General features: G+C 36.3%; 1 protein-coding gene across 1 annotated transcript in view; it reads left to right on the plus strand.

Annotated features, from left to right (window-relative positions):
- The window catches only part of HEPH (hephaestin), a 114,965-nt gene that overhangs the window by 70,318 nt on the left and 28,952 nt on the right, over nt 1-15,695 (plus strand). The window lies entirely within an intron of this gene.

The raw sequence follows: 15,695 nt of genomic DNA on the forward strand, positions 1-15,695 counted from the left end.
AGTAGTGGGATAGCGGGGTCATATGGTATTTCTATTTTTAGTTTTTTGAGAAATCTTCATACTGTTTTCCATAGTGGCTGCACCAGTTCTCAAACCCATCAGCAGTGTATGAGGGTTCCCTTTTCTCCACAACCTCTCCAACATTTGTTATTTTTTGTCTTAGTTATCAATCCCACTTTAAGGGATGTAAAGTGATATCTTAGTGTAGTTTTGATTTGCATTTCCCTGATGACTAGTGCTGTTGAACAACTATTCATGTGCCTATTGGCCATCTGTATATCTTCTTTTGAGAAATGTCAGTTCATATCCTCTGCCCAAGTTTTGATTGGGTTCTTTGATGTTTATTGTTCAGTTGTGTGAGTTCTTTGTATATTATGGAGATTAACCCCCTGTTGGATATAGGATTTGCAAATATTTTCCCTCAATTGGTGGGTTATCTTTTCATTTTGATCCTGGTCTTTTTTGTCTTGCAGAAGCTCTTTAGTTTTGTGAAGTCCCATTTGTTTATTTTTTCTTTTGTTTCCTTTGGCTGAGAAGACATGGTGTTCCAAAAGATCCTTTTAAGATTGATGTCAAAGAGTGTAGTGCCTGTATTTTCTCCCAGAAGTTTTATGGTTTCAGGTTTTGCCTTCAAATCTTCAATTCATTTTGAGTTTATTTCTGTGCATGTCATATGATAGTGGTCTACTTTCATTCTTTTGCATGTGGCTGTCCAGTTTTCCCAACACCATTTATTGAAGAGACTATCTTTTCTCCATTGTATGTTCTTAGCACCTTCATTGAAGATAAGCTGTCCAAAGATGTGTGGTTTTATTTCTGGGCTTTCAATTCTGTTCCATTGGTCTTTATGCCTGTTTTTATACCAGCACAATGCTGTCTTGATTGCTATAGTTCTGTAGTACATTTTGAAGTCAGGGATTGTGATGTCTCCAGCTTTATGCTTTTTTCTCAGGATTGCTTTAGATATTTGGGGTCTTTGGTTGCCCAATATAAATTTGAGGATTCTTTCTTCTGTTTCCATGAAGAATGTTATTGGGATTCTCATTGGGATTGCATTGAATCTGTAGATAGCTTTGGGTAGTATGACATTTCGACTATGTTTATTCTTATGATCCACGTGCATGGAGTATCCTTCCATTTCTGTATATCATCATTCATTTCTTTCAATAATATCTTATAGTTTTCAGTGTATAGGGCTTTCACCCATTTGGTTAAATTTTATTCCTAGATATTTTATTCTTTTTGTGGCAATTGTAAATCTGATTGCATCCTTGAGTTGTCTTTCTGTTATGTCATTATTCAACTATAGCAATGCAACTGATTTTTGTAAGTTGATTTTGTACCCTTCCACTTTACTGTAGTTGCTGATTATTTCTACTAGTTTGCTGATGGATTCTTTAGGGTTTTCTCTATATAAGATCATATCATCTGCAAACAGCAAGAGTTTCAACTCATTTCCTGTTTGAATTCCGTTTATTCTTTTTTCCTGCTTAATGGCTCTGGGAAAAACATCCAGTACAATGTTGAATAGGAGTGGTAATAGTGGGCAGCCTTGTCATGTTCTTGTTCTCTGAGAGATGGCTTTCAGTTTTTTCCCATTGAGTGTGATGTTGGCTGTGGGTTTGTCATATATGGCCTTTATTGTGTTGAGGTAATTTCCTTCTATCCTCATTTTGTTAAGGGATTTTATTTTATCATAAATGAATGTTGGATGTTGTCAAACACTTTATTTGCATCTATTGAGAGGATCATGTAATTGTTATTCTTCCTTTTACTAATGTGGTGTATCATGTTGATTGATTTTAAGATGTTAAATCATCCCACATCTCTGGAGTAAATCCCACTTGACTGTGGTGTATGGTCCTTTTGATTTACTTTTGTAAATGATGTGCTAATAGTTTGTTGAAGATTTCTGCATTATGTTCATCAATGATATTGACTTGCAATTTTCTTTTTTGTGTGTTATCCTTGCCTGTTTTTGGTATCAGTGTAATCTTGACCTTGTAGAATGAGTTGTGGAACTTCCTCTCCTCTTCAATTTTTTGGAAGAGTAAGAGAAGGATAGGTGTTATGTTTTCTTTGAATGTTTGGTAGATTTCACTGGGAAAGGAGTCTGGTGCTGGGCTTTTGTTTTTCTGGGAAGTTTATGTTCACTGAACCTCTTTGCTTGTGATTTGTCTATTCAGATTCTCTATTTCTTCTTGATTCAGTTTTGGGAGGTTGCATGATTCTAAGAATTTATCCATTTCTTTTAGGTTATCCAACTTATGGGCATGTAGTTTTTCATAGTATTCTCTTATGATCTTGTGTGTTTTTGTATTATCCATTGAAATTTCTCCTCTTATATTTCTAATTTTATTTATTTGAGCCTTCTCTCTTTTTTTCTTAGTGAGTCTGGTTAAGGGTTAGTCAATTTTGTTTATCTTCTCAATGAACCAGCTCTTAGTTTTATTGATCCTTTATATTGTATTTTAAGTCTCTATTTTTGTTTCTGTTCTGCTTTTTATTGTTTCCTTCCTTCTACTGATTTTGTGATTTGGTTGTTCTTCTTTTTCTATTTCTCTTAGATTTAGGGTAAGTTTCTTTATTGGAGATTTTTCTTGTTTCTTGAGGTAGGCCTGTGTTGCTGTAAATGTCCCTCTTAGACCTACTTTTGCTGCATCCCATAAGTTTGGGCATGTTGTATTTTCATTTTCATTTGTCCCTATCTTTTGATTACTCCTTTGATGTCTTCATTGATCCAATAGTTGTTGAGTAGCATGTTGCTTAGTATCCACATATTTGTCCCTTTCCCAGATATTTTCTTGTAGTCGATTTCTAGTTTCATAGCATTGTGATTAAAAAAAGGGGCATGATATTATTTCAATCTTCTTAAATTGATTGAGGCTTGCTTTGTTTCTCAACATATGGTCTATCTTTGAGAAAGTTCCATGTATACTTGAGAAGAATGTGTATTCTGCTGCTTTTTGATGAAATGTTCTATTTATATCTATTAAGTCCATCTGATCTAGTGTTTCATTTAAGGCCACTCTTTCTTTGTTGGCTTTCTGTCTGGATGATCTATCCATTGATATAAGTGGAGTGTTGAGGTCCCCTATTATTGTGTTGCTGCCAATTTCTCCCTTTATGTTTGTTAGTAGTTGCTTTATATACTTTGGTGTTCCTGTGTCAGGTGCATATATATTAATGTATTATGTCTTCTTTGTAGAATGCCCCATTTATCTTTATGTAGTGCCCTTCATTGTCTGTCATTATCTTCTTTATCTTGAAGTCTGCTTTGTCTCATATACATATAGCTATACCTGCTCTCTTTTGCTTGCCATTTGCCTGGAGTATCATCTTCCAACACTTCACTCTGAGCCTTTGTTTGTCTTTAGAACTGAGATGTGTTTCCTGGAGGAAGTATATTGTTTGGTCTTGTTTTTAATCCTTCCAGCCACGCTGTGTCTTTTGATTAGAGAATTCAATACATTTACATTTAGAGTGCTTACTGATATATGAGGGCTTAATATTACCAGTTTATCTTTGATTTTCCAGCTGTCCTTTATTTCCAATGTTTCTTTTCCCTTGTATTTCAGTCTGCCATTTCCACTTGATTATTTTCTGTAATGGTGTTCTCTTTATTTATGATGTATGACTCTGCTCTGATTTTCTGTTTTGTGGTTACATGAGGTTTGTATAAAAGATCTCATAGATGAGATAATCCTTTTTTCTGATAACCTCTTATCTCCATTAGCCTATGCAGGTTCCATCCCTTACCTCTTCCCCTTCCATGTTTTTGTTGTCACAAATTACTCTTTTCTGTATTACAAGTTTGTGACCAAATTGAAGTGGTTATATTTATTTTTGGTGCTTTATTTTATAATTATGTTTACTAGCCTATTCCAAAGTAAAGGTGCAATTTTCTGATTCTATTTATCTCCTTGCTCCAAGCTTTGTAAACCTTTGCCTTGTTGTTTCAGGTAGGAGGGCTCCCTTCATCATTTCTTGTAGTGCAAGTGATGAACTCCCTCAGCTTTTATTTGTCTGTGAAAGCTTTTATTTTCTGTCATATCTGAAGGATAATTTCACTGGATAGATTATTCTTCACTGATTATTTTTGTCTTTCAATATTTTGAATATATCATTCCACTCTCTCCTAACCTCTAAGGTTTCTGCTGAGAAATCTGCTAAAAGTCTGATGGGAGTTTCTTTGTAGTTTACTTTATTTTCTCTTGCTGCCCTGAATATTTTTCCTTTGTCATTGACTTTTAACAGTTTTAGTATTATATACCTTGGAGAATGTCTTTTTGAATTGATGTGATTAGGAGTTCTTTTGGCTTCATATACTTGCATATCCCCAGGTTTAGGAAGTTTTCAGCTGTTATTTCTTTGCTCTGTGCTTAATTCTCCCTCTCTTCTCTCCCTGGGATACGTATAATCCTTAAATTACTTTTCGTAATTGAGTTGTATATTTCTCAGAGAATTTCCACATTTTTAAAAAAGTATTAGTTCTCCCTCCTTCTCCACTTGGATCATGTCTAGGTTTCTATCTTCAAGGTCACTATTCTCTCATCCATAAGATCTGCTCTATTTTTTTATACTTTCTACATTACTTTTTATCTCATTAATTGTTTTCTTCACATCCAGAATTTCTGTTTGTTTTTTACTTTTTTAGAGCTTCTTTGGCTAAATTTTCCTTCAGTCTATTAATTTTATTCCTGAGCTCATCGAACTCTTTTTGAGTTTTCTTGTAATTCATTGATTTTCTTTATGATAGCTATTTTGAATTCTCTGTCAATAGGATTATAATCTTCTGTGACTTCAGTTTTGGTTTCTGGAAAGTTGTCATGTTCCTTCTCTTCTGCAGTGTTACTGTAGTTCTTCATGGTGATTGATGAATTGGTCCTTTGTTGGTGCATTTGTGGTATTAATCACCTTTTCTTATTTGGTATGGCTTTGTTACTTTGGTTCTGGTAACCTAGGTCTCATGTTCCTCTACTGGCTCTTCACAGGCTCAGATACTACTCCCATACAGCACGTTTGCTGGTCTTCTCAGGTTTTCTTGGGGTACTGGTTGCACTGCTGCCAGGGGTGCTGTGTTCAAGGGTGTTACTATCAGTGGCAGTGCCCTGGAGACCCAGAGACTTGTAGGAGGCCCCTGCTGCTCATGGAGCTGGTGTCAGTTTTGCCACCAATGGGTGTTTGGTTACCAGTTCTGCTGTGGTTTCTGATGCTTCTGGTTGCAGATTCCACCTGCCACCACTGTAGGTAGCAGTTGCTGTTATTTCTGTTCCAACCCCTGCTACTCATAGTTGTGCTGGTTGGGCCACTCTGCATTTGCATGGGTGGGGCTGCCACCACTTGGCTGGCACACTTGCATGGACCAAGCAACTACCAACTAGCAGGCACTCTTGTGGGCTGGGCTGCCACAACTCCATGGGTGTTCTCATGCAGGCCAGTCTACCCCTTCCTCCACTCAATTGTGCTGGCTGCTGCATGTGTATCTGAATTTTAGATTGCTGTCTCCAGGGAGAGGGAGGGAATGCTCCCATAGTTCCACTGCTTCCTGGGGTTCCAGTCCACCCCCCTTCAGATGTATAGCTGCAGAATCTCTCAGGTATCCTGTTGTGCTGTGTAGAGAACACTCTGTTGGTCAATGGATTTCTATTTCATTGTAACTTAGATGGGAGAGACAAAGGGAACAAATCACTCTGTCATGTTGCTGATGCCATTGTCTGTGTTGTTATTTTTTTAATTTCTCTTTGATTTCTTCTTTCACCTGTTGGTTTTTAAGGAGTGTTTAATTTCAGAAATTGTTTAATTTCTACATATTTCTGAATTTTCAAGTTTTTCTCCTCTTGTTGATTTTTAGTTTCGTAGCAGTGTGGTTGGAAAAGATACTCAATATGCTTTAAATATTCTTTTTTATAATTTTTTATTCTGGTCTAAATCATTTATAAAATTGTGAAATTTCAGTTGTACATTAATATTTGTCAAACACCATATAAATGTGCCCCTTCACTCCTTGTGCCCTCCCTCCCCCCTTCACCCTGGTAACCCCTAAATTATTTTCTTTGTCTGTAGATTTGTTTATATTCCAGATATAAGTGAATCATATAGTGTTTGTCTTTCTCTGTCTGGCGTATTTCACTTAACATGATGCCTTCAAGGACCATCCATGTGGTTGCAAATGAGACAATTGTGTCCTTTTTTGTGCCTGAGTAGTATTCTATTGTGTATATATACCACATCTTCTTTATACAATCATCAGTTGTTGGGCACTTGGGTTACTTCTACCTTTTGGCTACTGTGAATAACGCTGAAATGAACATAGGGGTGCATAAGTCTCTTTGTATTGTTGATTTCAAGTTCTTTGGATAAATAACCAGTTGCGGGATAGCTGGCTCATATGGTAATTCTACTTTAAGTTTTTTGAGAAATCTCCATACTGTTTTCCAAAGTGGCTGCACCAGTTTGTATTCCCACCAGCAGTAGATGAGAGTTTCCTTTTCTCCACAACCTCTCCAACATTTATTTTTTGTCTTGGTGATTATGGCCATTCTAGAGGGCATAAGATGATATCTAAGAGTAGTATTGGTTTGCGTCTCCCTGATAATTACTGATGTTGAGCATCTTTTCATGTGCCTATTGGCCATCTGTATGTCTTCTTTGGAAAAATGTCTGTTCATATCTTCTGCTCACTTTTTGATTGGGTTGTTTATTTTTTTGTAGTTCAGTTGTGTAAGCTCTCTATATATTATGGAGAAGAAGCCCTAATCGGATATATTGCAAATATTCTCTCCCAGTTGGTTGCTTGTTTTTTCATTTTGATCTTGGTTTCCTTGGCCTTACAGAAGCTCTTTAGTCTGATGAAGTACCACTTGTTTACTTTTTCTTTTGTTTCCCTTGTCTGAGTGAATATCCTATTTGTAAACATCCTTTTAAGGCTGATATCAAAGAGTGTACTGCTTATATTTTCTTCCAGAATTTTTATGGTTTCTGGCATTACCTTCAAGTCTTTGATCCATTTTTGAGTGTATTTTTTGTTAGGAGAAAGATAATGGTCTGCTTTCATTCTTTTGCATGTGGCTGTCTAGTTTTCCCAGCACCATTTATTAAAGAGGCTTTCCTTTCTCCATTGTATGTTCTTTGCTCCTTCTTGAAGATTACTTGTCCATATATGTGTGGTTTGATTTCTGTGCTTTCAATTCTGTTCCAGTGATCTGTGTGCTTATTTTTGTACAAGTACCATGCTGTTTTGATTACTATAGCTTTGTAATATGTTTTGAAGTCAGAAATTATGAGGCCACCAGCTTTGTTCATGTTTCTTAGGATTGCTTTGGCTATTCAGTGCCTTTTGTTGCCCCATATGAATTTTAAGTTTCTTTGTTCTATCTCTGTGAAGCGTGTCATTTGGATTCTGATCAAGATCACATTGAATCTGTACATTTCTTTAGATAGTATGGTCATTTTAACTATGTTTATTTTTCCAATCCATCTACATGGAATATATTTCCATTTCTTTATGTCATTATCAATTTTTTTCAGTAATGTCCTATAGTTTACCTTGTATAGGTCTTTCACTTCGTTGGTTAAGTTTATTCCTAGATATTATATTCTTTTTGTTGAGATTGTAAATGGAGTTGTATTCTCGAGTTCATTATTAAAGTATAGAGATTACACTGATTTTTGTACATTGACTTTGTAGCCTACAATTTTGATGTAGTTGTCAATTTCTAATAGTTTTCCAATGGCTTCTTTATGGTTTTCTATGTATAAAATCATGTCATCTACAAAGAGCAAGGGTTTCAATTCTTCAGCGCCTATTTGGATTCTTTTGATTTCTTTTTCCTGACTAATTGTTCTGGCCAAAACATTGAGTTTATGTTGAATAAGAGAGGTTATACCCTCGTTCACCTAAGCAGAGTGTGCAAACTTAACTACTCAGCCACTCAGACTGGGCTGGTCCAGGGTTTTGCCAGTTTGGATCCTGGGTGTGGACATGTCACCACTGATCAGGCCATGTTGAGGTGGTGTCCCACATAGCACAACCAGAGGCACTTACAACCAGAGTATACAAGTATGTACTGGGGGGCTTTGAGGAGAAGAAGAAAAAAACCAGAAGTGATAGTGGGCACCCTTGTCTTTTTCCTGTTCTCAGTGGGATGGCTTTCAGTTTTTCCCCATTGAGTATGATGTTGGCAGCCGGTGTGCCATATATGGACTTTATTTTGTTGACTATTTTCCTTCTTTACATATTTTGTTGACAATTTTTATCATAAATGGATGTTGGATCTTGTCAGCTGCTTTCTCTGCATCTATGGAGATGATCATGTGGTTTTTCTTCCTCCTTTTGTTAATATGGTGTATCACATTGACTGATTTGCAGATGTTGAACCATCTGTGTGTCCCTGATATGAATCCCACTTGATCATGGTGTATGATCTTTTTGATGTATTGCTGTATTCAGTTTGCCAATATTTTGTTGAGGATTATTGCATCTATGTTCTTCAGCGATACTGGCCTGTAATTTTGCTTCTTTGTGTTGTCCTCGTCTGATTTTCAGATCAGGGTGATGTTGGCCTCATAGAATGCATTAGGAATATTTCCATATTCCTCAATTTTTTGAATAGTTTGAGAAGAATAGGTAATAAATTGTCTTTGAATGTTTGGTAGCATTCTCCTGAGGAGTCATCTGGTCCTGGACTTTAATTTTTGGGGAGGTTTTTGATTACTGTTTCAATCTCTTTACTTGTGATTGGTCTGTTCAGATTCTCTATTTCTTCTTGACTTAATTTTGGGAGATTGTAAGAGTCTAAGAATTTATCCGTTTCTTCTCGATTGTCCAGTTTGTTGGCATATAGTTTTTCATAATGTTTTCTTATAGTCTTTTGTATATCTGCGGTATCCATTATAATTTCTCCTCTTTCGTTTCTAATTTTATTTAATTGAGTCTTTTCTCTTTTTTTCTTACTGAGTTTGTGTAAGGTTTGTCAATTTTGCTTATCCTCTCAAAGAACCATCTCTTTGTTTCATTGATCCTTTTTATAGTCTTTTTTGTTTCAATTTCATTTATTTCTGTTCTAATTTTTATTTCCCTCCTTCTGCTGAGTTTGGGCTTTGTTTTTTGTTTTTCTAATTCTGTTGGGTGTAGTTTAAGATTGTTTATTTGAGCATTTTCTTGTTTGTTAACGTGGGCCTGTAGTGTTATAAATTTCCCTTTAAGGCCTACTTTTGCTGCATCCCATAAGAGTTGGTATGGTGTGTTTTCATTCTCATTTATCTCCAAATATTTTTTTCTCCCTTTATTTCCTCAATGACCCATTGGTTGTTTAGTAGCATGTTGTTTAGTCTCCACATTTGTGTTCCTTTTCCAGGTTTTCTCTTGTAGTTGATTTCTAGTTTCAAGGTATTATGGTTGGAAAAGATAGTAGATATGATTTCAATCTTCTTAAATTTATTGGGGGTTGCCTTCCTTCCCAATATATGATCTACCCTTCAGAATATTCCATGTGCACCTGAGAAGAATGCATATTCTGCTGCTTTTGGATGGAGTGCTCTTTACATGTTTATTAAGTTTATCTGGTGTAGTTTTTTGTTTAAATCCACTATCTCCTTGTTGACATTTTGCCTGGATGATCTATCCATGGATGTAAGCTGGGCGTTGAGGTCTCCTCCAATTAATGTGTTGTCACTGATATCTCCTTTTAGGTTTCTTAATAGTGGCTTTATGTACTTTGGTGCTCCTGTGTTTGGTGCATACATATTTAGAAGTGTTATGTCTTCTTGGTGAAGAGTCCCTTTTATCATTATATACCGCCCCTCTATGTCTCTCTTTACCATTTTATCATGATGTCTACTTTGTCTTATATAAGTATGCCAACACCTGCTTTCTTTTCTTTGCCATTAGCTTGGAGTATTGTCTTCAGTTCCTTCACTCTGAGCCTATATTTGTCTGTAGAGTTGAGACGTGTTTCCTGAAGGCAGCATATTATTGGGTCTTGTTCTTTAATCCATCTCGCCACTCTGTGTCTTTTGATTGGACCATTCAATCCATTTACATTTAGCGTGATTATTGATATATGAGGGCGTAATACTGCCATCTTATCACGTTTCCCAGTTCTTCTGCATTTCCTTTGTTTCTCTTACCATGTATTTTGTACTGCCAATTTGATTAGGTAGTTTGCTCTGTTGGTTTTCTTCTGTCTCTCTGTGTTTATCATAAATGTCTCTGTTCTAATTATTTGTTTAGTGGCTACGCTTAGGTTCATATAAAAAATCTTGTAGTTGAGATAGCCCATTTTCTGACAGTCTCTTATTTCCTTAGACTATACTGGTTTGGTCCCATTCCTCTTCCACTTCTAAGTTATTTTTGTCATATCTTTTTCCAACTTGTGTTGTGAGTTTGTGGTTAAAGAGATGAGATCATTTTTATTTTGGTGTTTTCCTTTTCTTTATCCTTGATGTGTTAGAGTTAAGTGTTTATTAACCTGATCTGAATGAAAGCTGCCATTTTCTGATTATTGCCTGCCTATTCATCTCCTTGCTCAGGACTTTGTAGCCCCTTTCTTATTTTTTTTCAGGTATGAGGGCCCTCTTGAGGATTTATTGTAGGTGGGTCTTGTGGCGATTAACTCTGTTAGCTTTTGTTTATCTGAGAAAGTTTTTATTTCTCCATCATATTTGAAGGAGATTTTTGCTGGATAGGGTATTTTTGGCTGAAAGTTTTGTCTTTCAGGATTTTGAATACATCATTCCATTCTCTCATGGCCTGTAAGGTTTCTGCTGAGAAATCCTCTGAAAGCCTGATAGGCTTTCCTTTGTAAATTGTTTTCTTCTGCCTTGCTGTCCTTAGAATATTTTCCTTGTCCATGACTTTTGTCAGCTTCACTACTATATGCCTTGGAGTGGGTCTTGTTACATTGACAGAGTTAGGAGATCTGGAGGCCTCTTTCACATGGATTTCCAGCTTCCTTCCCAGATTTTGGAAGTTCTCAGTTATTATTTCTTTGAACAAGCTTTCTGCTCCATTCTCCTTCGCCTCCCACTCTGGAATCCCTGTAATCCTTATGTTGCATTTCCCGACTGAGTCAGATATTTCTCTGAGAGCTTCTTCATTTCCTTTAAGTCTTAGTTTTCTCTTCTCCTCCATCTGGGGCATTTCTATAGTATTATCCTCTAACTGGCTGATTCTCTCCTCCATACTGTCAGATCTGTTGTTCAAGGAATCCCCATTTTTCTTTATCTCATCCATTGTGGTTTTCATCTCTAACAATTCTGATCGGTTCTTCTTTATGGTTTCAATCTCCTTTGTGAAGAAGCTCCTGAATTTGTTAATTTGTCATACTGTGTTTTCTTATAACTCATTTTTTTATGATAGCTGTTTTGCATTTTTTGGTCATTTACATTATAGATTTCTGTTCCTTCAGGGTTGGTTTCTGGGTACTTGCCACTTTCTTTCTGGTCTTGAGCTTTAATATACCTACTCATACTGCTTGATGGGGTAGATTTTTGCTTCCTCATGTTGTTTTTATCAGTTGACAGCTGTCATGTTCTCCCAAAGGATGGGGATCAGGCACTGTGTATTCTGGGTCTGGCACAGGCAGAGGCTCCAGCCACTGACTGCTTTTCTCTCTGAGCAACTGATCAATGACAGATCTGGAGCACTGAACAGGAGGATTGGTACTCTCCTTCCCCAGCATTTCTCTCAGCCCCTGCTTGTTTCTCTGAATGGAGATCTGGGCGATTGCATGACTGTGCACTTTCTCTTTCTTTGCTGCTGTTGCCACACTCTCCACACTGAGCTCCAGACGATCCTAGGGTTGGCATCCCAGGAAGAGGCCAGGACTCATCTCTCAGCTGTGCCCTTTCCCCTCTGTGACTGCCATTCTCTTCATTGAGCTCCTGATGATTCTGGGGCTGTGCACTTTTCCTGTTTTCCTGCTGCTGCCACCAAACTCTCTGCAACTTTCTCTGGGTGAAGGACTGAAGTGCCTGTGCCCTTTCTCCACCACCACTATCCCACCCACTGCACTGTGCTCGAGGCAATTCTGGGACTGTAGTGCAGATAGGGATGGGATGACCTTCTCACCCGAGCCCTTCCCACTGCCATTGCCTGTCTCTCTCCATGGAGCTCCTACAGATAAGCTTCCAATTCCTCTGGAGGATCCAGCCCCACCACCACCTTTGGGTGTATGGTGGCATGGGTCTCCCAAAGTCTGTGATATGTATATGTCCTCTGTTTCTCTATGAATGTCCTTTTTGTTGTATCTTAGAGGGGAGAGTCCAAGGGAAGATCTCACTCTGCCATAATGCTGATGTCACTCCTCTGCTTTTAATATTTTTAAATTTAGTGAAACTTTTTTGTGACCTAACATATGATATATCCTCTTGGGTAATGTTCTGTGTGTGCTTCAAAAGAATTTTCATTGTGCTGCTGTTGGGTAGAATGTTCTCTATATATCTGTTAGGTCCATTTTGTCTAAAGGATAGTTTAAGTCCAATGTTTTCTTTGATTTTCTGTCTAAACTATCCATTGTTGAAAGTGGAGTATTGAAGTCCCCTCCAATAATTGTCCAGTTGTTTATTTCTCCTTTTGTATATGTTATTGTTTCCCCAATATATTTAGATGATCCAATATTGGATGTATATATACAATTACAATCATTATTCCTCTTGTTGAACTGACTCTTTTATCATTATATAATGATCTTCTTTGTCTCTCATTACAGCTTTTGACTTAAAGTCTATTTTGTCTGATGTAAATATAGTTACTTTTTTCTATTTTGGTTGATGTTTGTGTGGAACGTCCTTTTTTACACCTACACTTTTATCCTATGTGTCTCCTTAATACTGAAGCAAGTCTCTTGTAGGCAGCATATAATTAGGTCTTGTTTTTTCAATCTATTCAGCAACTCTATGCCTTTGATTGAATAATTTAATCCATTTACATTTAAAGTAATCATTGCTATGTAAGGTCTTACTAAGGCCATCTTATTAATTGTTTTCTGGCTGTTTTGTAGTTTCCTAGTTCCTGTCTTTCTTTTTGCTGTCTTCTTTAGTGAATTGATGATTTCTCTAGCGGTATGCTTTGACATCCTTCTCTTTGTCTTTTGTGTATTTACTATACATTTTTGGTTTTGGGTTACCATGAGGCTTCCATAAATTATCTTATAAATATAAATATTTTATGCTGATAAATTAACTTTGATCACATATAAAACTCTACCCTTTTACCACACACACATTTTAATGTTTTTGAAGTTACAATTTATCTATTTTTATGTTGTATATCCATTAACAAAATATTGTAGCTATGGTTTTTAAATGCTCTGTCCTTGAACCATTATACTAGAATTGAATAGTTAATGAACTACCATACTACAGTATTTTGAATTTGACTATATTCTCAACCTTACCCATGTGCTTTTGTATTTTCATATATTTTTGTGTTTTTAATTGGAGGCATTTTATTTCAGCTTGAAGAACTCGTAGCACTTCTTCTGAGAGAAATGTAGTGGTGATGAACTCTCGGCTCTTGGTTTGTGTGGGAAAGTCTCTTTCTTCCATTCCTGAAGGACAGCTTGGCTGTGTAATGTATTCTTGGTTGGAAGTTTCTATCTTTTAGCATTTTGAATATATCATCCTCCTCTTTCTTGGTCTGCCAGGTTTCTCCTGAGAGATCCACTGATAGTCTTATATGTGTGTTTTCTTGTATATGAGGATTGTTTTTTCTCTTGCAGCTTTAAAAATTCTCCTTTGATCTTGTTATTAGACAGTTTTAGTATAATGTATCTTGGAGAAGATATTTTTTGGTAAATTCTGTTTGGGGACCTATGAGCTTCATGAACTTAGCTGTCCAAGCCACTCCTCAGATTTGAGAAGTTACCAGTCATTATTTCTTTAAATAAGCTTTCTGTCCCTTTCTTTTTCTCTTCTCCTTCTGGGACTCCCATAATGTATAATTTCTATGCTTTATGGTTTCTCATAATTTGGGTAGGCTTTCTTCACTCTTTTATATTTTTTTCCATTGTTCTTCTCTGACTAGATAAATTCAAATGATCTTTCTTCAAGTTTACATATTCTTTCTTGTTGTTGATCAAGTCTACTGTTGATGCTCTGTATTTCATTTTTTTAGTTCATTAATTGTATTCTTCAGCTCCAATATTACTGCTTGGTTCCTTTTTATGATTTATATATCTCTGAAAAGTTTCTCATTATGGTTATCTCTAATTTTTTTATTTAATTGCATTGTCTTTCTGTGTTTCCTTGTAGTTCACTGAACTTCCTTAAAACAACTATTTTGAATTCTTTATCAGAAAAATCATACATCTCCATTTCTTTGGGGTCAGATACTAGAAAATTGTGTTTGGTGGGACATGTTTCTTTATTTTTTCATGTTCCTTGAAGTCTTGTATTGCACTCCTTCCCAAACCAGGGAGACAGTCCCACAAGTTCTGTCAGAGAAAGGAAATTGTGAAAAGCTGACTTGAACCACTGAAACTTCTGGGAAATGTAGTCAATAGTTAGAAAAGTGGAAGACAAGCCAATATAGACTAATTCCATCTGGTTCTGAGCCCAGGCTTGGCAGATCCCAGGAGACCTCTCCTCAGTTTGTTTTGCATTTCTATGATTACCATTTAAGTTGAGCATATATCCATTATTTGGCTATTTGTACCATCGCTGAAGTCCCTTTTCTCATCTTTTGCTATTTTTCTATGGGTGTTTTAAAAAATTTATTTAAAGGAGTCTTTTTATTATAGAAACAAATCATTCATTAATGATATTGCAATTATTTTCTCACTGTCTGTAATTTTTGACAGACTATAATTTTTAGAACAGTTTTAGATTCATAGCAAAGCAGAGAATTCCCATATACCCTTTGCCCCCACACATGCATAACTTCCCCCACTATCAACATCCCACATGAGAATTGTACATTTGTTGTAATTGATAAACTTACATTTGTACATCATTATCACCTAAAGTCCACCGTTTACATTAGGGTTCACTCTCAGCATTGTGCAGACTATGGGCTTGCACAAATGTATAATGGCATGTATCCAGAATTATAGTATCTTACAGAATAGTTTTCATGACTTAAAAATCCTCTGAACTTCACCTTTTCATATCTCTCTCTCCTATAACCTCTGGCAACACCTGACCTTTTTACTATCTCCATATTTTGCTTTTCCAGAATGTCACAAAGTTGGAATCATATAGTATGTGGACTTTCCAGATTGGCTTCTTTAAAGTTATTTCATGTCTTTTCATAGCTCGATAGCTCTTTTCTTTTTAACCCTGAATAACATTTCATTTCTGGATATACCAAAATTAATTATCCATTCACTCACTGAGGGACATCTTGGTTGCTTCCAAGCATTGCCAATTATGAGTAGAGCTGCTATAAACATCCCTCTGCAGATTTTTATGTGGACATACGTTTTTAACTCGTGGATAAATACTGAGAAGCACAATTGCTGCATTCTATGGTAAGAGTATGTTTAGTTTTGTAAGAAACTGCCAATCTGTCTTCCAAAGTGGCTATAACATTTTGCATTCTCACCAGCAATGAATGAGAACTCGTGTTGTTCCACGTCCTAGCCAGCACTTGGTGTTGTCAGTGTTTAGGATTTTCAGTATTCTAATAGATGTGTAGTGATGTCTCATAGTTTTAATTTACAATTCCCTAAAGACACATGATGTTGAACATC

The sequence above is a fragment of the Equus caballus genome, chromosome X (assembly GCF_041296265.1).
Source record: "Equus caballus isolate H_3958 breed thoroughbred chromosome X, TB-T2T, whole genome shotgun sequence".
NCBI classification, from domain to species: domain Eukaryota; kingdom Metazoa; phylum Chordata; class Mammalia; order Perissodactyla; family Equidae; genus Equus; species Equus caballus.